The sequence below is a fragment of the Condylura cristata genome, unplaced genomic scaffold (genome assembly GCF_000260355.1).
Source record: "Condylura cristata isolate star-nosed mole 26May11 unplaced genomic scaffold, ConCri1.0 scaffold00011, whole genome shotgun sequence".
Classification (NCBI taxonomy): domain Eukaryota; kingdom Metazoa; phylum Chordata; class Mammalia; order Eulipotyphla; family Talpidae; genus Condylura; species Condylura cristata.
This window is the reverse complement of record NW_004567112.1, coordinates 29,471,782-29,474,573: the sequence shown is the minus strand read 5'-3', so window position 1 is coordinate 29,474,573 and position 2,792 is coordinate 29,471,782. Positions and strand designations below refer to the sequence as shown.

Sequence of the window (2,792 nt, the reverse complement as noted above, 5' to 3'; positions counted from 1 at the left end):
AAGTCCCCCCTGTTTCCTCACTTTTATAGTATCTACACTGTGAAGTTGGTGAGAGAATTGAAAATAGCTGTAAATTGAAAGCTCTGTAACTGAAACTTTGAAGGCATATAGTCATCTGTGGCTAATAGTATAATTTCAACTAAGTGGGAAACAAGAAACAGTTTTATTTACATAATCATAGTCTTATAATTTCAGTTTTGTTTGAAACCTTTAAGTTTAATCTTTCCCAGTCTTCTCTGCCTCCCTCTCTTATTTTCCTTTGAGAAAATCTAGAATCAGCAGTGATATGACAAATGCAAAAATCACAGGGCTGGCTGATGGTAGAAATTGTATTATGATTCAGTAATTTTTTCTTTCCTTGAACATTAGCATTGTTTGAATATTTAAAGATAAGGCCACATACACAGCAGAAAATACAAGAATAAAACACTTATTTTATTTTATTTTTTTAAAGATTTATTTAGTTATGTATACAGAACTGGGGTATAGGCCAGAGGCACAGGGGCAGTGAGAGGCTTCACCAGAGACAGAGACCTCTCTGGGTCAGGAGAGGTCTGACACGCCATGTGGGTCACCTCGGGGGACCAGGGATTGAACTCATGCAGAAGTGGCTTTAGCTTCTTAGCGCTGTGCTTTAACCCACTGCGCCACCAGGGAGGGCCCAAAACATTTATTTTAAATCATAGATATCATAATTTTAAATGTCTTCTGTAGACAAGTTAAGCTTAAATTATTGAAGAAGAACAGTCTGACCTCTGCTTTCTTTCCTCAGCATTGTATGTTCTAGCTTCTTATGGCAGCTACCAAGCCTTAAGAATTCCAGAATTTTCCAAGACCCAGCAGGAGGCTATAAAAGCTATTCTCAAAAGAAGAGCAGTTATCTGCTAGACTGGAAAATCCTAAGGCCTTGTACAGAGAATCAATGGATGAAAATAGAAATTATGTGTTGACATTGGAAAAACAATTGGGTAGAGGATTTTTAAATAAGTAGTGAGAAAAACTCAGTAGTTTTGACGGTTTTTTAAAATATTATAAAAGCAAATGGTTCGAAGAGCAGAATGTTTTTAAATGTTGAAAAATTATGATAGAAGACACGTAATATTTTAAGCTACCCCGCCAAAAGGATATCCTGAGTCAGACATTTAAGTTTAAGTTTTAAAAGTCTTGAGGGGAAATTTGTAAACAAAAGATTTGCTTAAAATATTTTGAAAAGCACCCATATATGACATTGTTTTAATCAATATGAATGTAAAATATTTTTTTCTACTTTGAAATGTTTTTTGTCCCAATCATTTACTAGTATCACTTTGTCTTTGAAGTACTTTTTGAAAATCAGGCTTTAAAAGACTGATTTTAAAATCCTCTCAAATATAATTTGAATCATTAGATTTTAAATCCCATAAATGAACTACAGCATTACTCAAAAATTATGTTCTGTGCCCATCCTAGCCTGTGTGAAATGATGTGACTGCTCACCCACATCCCTTTGTATTAACAAAACGCCTTTTAAAAAGAAAAAGAAAAAAAATCAACCTCTCCTCTACTCCCTTTCCTAGGATGCCTTTTGTGATTGTGTTGTAGCATATCTGAAACACAGGCAGCTTTGTTGACATCATTGATGATGCTTGTCAACAAGGATTGGTTAATGCTGCCAAACAGTTTTGTTAGTTATTTCAAGTATCCATGTCCATTGCAGCTGCTCTGGAACTCATAGGAAAATCCCAGTTTTTGCAAACTCATGAAATAAATACATGGGTAAGATGGAGTTTGTTACAGGGTTTTCCAGCAACTTAATATGTGTAACAATTATAATATTAGATGAATGCCCAGCACTGGTCCATAAAAGTTAGCTCCTCAGTAAATGTACCATGAAATATTAGCATTGCATGCATGTGATTATTTAAGTGTGTTTTTTGTCCATTTAATGATTTTTTTTTTGCCTCTACTACTTAAAGAAGCTTTTTCTTAAAATAACCTAATATGAGCTAAGCACTTTTCGTCTTGGTTGAGGTTTTGAGGTTTAATAGTTACTACCATTTGGTTAATGTCCAAAGTTATTTGGAGTGGGATTCAGCTGGTGATTATGTTTGTAGTATTCAGGCTCTTGTGCTTTGATAAAATAATTTCTGTCTTTGAGCTCCTAAATCTAAACTAGATTGTTAAATTTGTTTTCTTTGATGCATAATGATTACTGAAACATTAATAATTCCAATTGTCTTGAATGATAATTTAAATTTATAGAATTTTTTTAAAAATGAAAATTATGTGGTACATAGAACTTTCATTTTTAATTGATTTCTAATCTTAACAAGTTATTTAATAATAAAGAATTATCTGATATAAATTTGAAGTATGTTGCTATTTTCTTTGTGACCTAAAGCAGTAAGAAAACTTTTTCTGAGAGTACTGCATAGTAAATATTTTAGTTTTTTTCAGGCAAGACATGAAGTTGTGAGGCTGTTATGTAGGTATCTAGAAAATAATTTAAAATGCAACCATTAAAATATGTAAAAATCATTCTCAGCTTTTGGATTATAAAACTGGCAGCTGGCTAGAACACAATCAATTTGTGACTGTTACATGTTTGTTTAAATAGAATATATATTCTCTATATTTTAGTTAACAATATATTTATTCTATTAAACTTTCTAATTGCATTATTTATACCCTGTTCTTTTTTTCTGATCTGTGAGTTTCTGAGAAAAGTGTTAGTTTTCTGCTGTAAATACAAATTTTTCGATTTCACTTATTTTTATTTATTTATTTATTTATTTTTATTTTTTATTTTATTT

General features: G+C 31.7%; 1 protein-coding gene across 7 annotated transcripts in view; it reads left to right on the top strand.

The window, feature by feature from the left end:
- The window catches only part of CCSER2 (coiled-coil serine-rich protein 2), a 94,063-nt gene that overhangs the window by 49,707 nt on the left and 41,564 nt on the right, over positions 1 to 2,792 (top strand). The window lies entirely within an intron of this gene.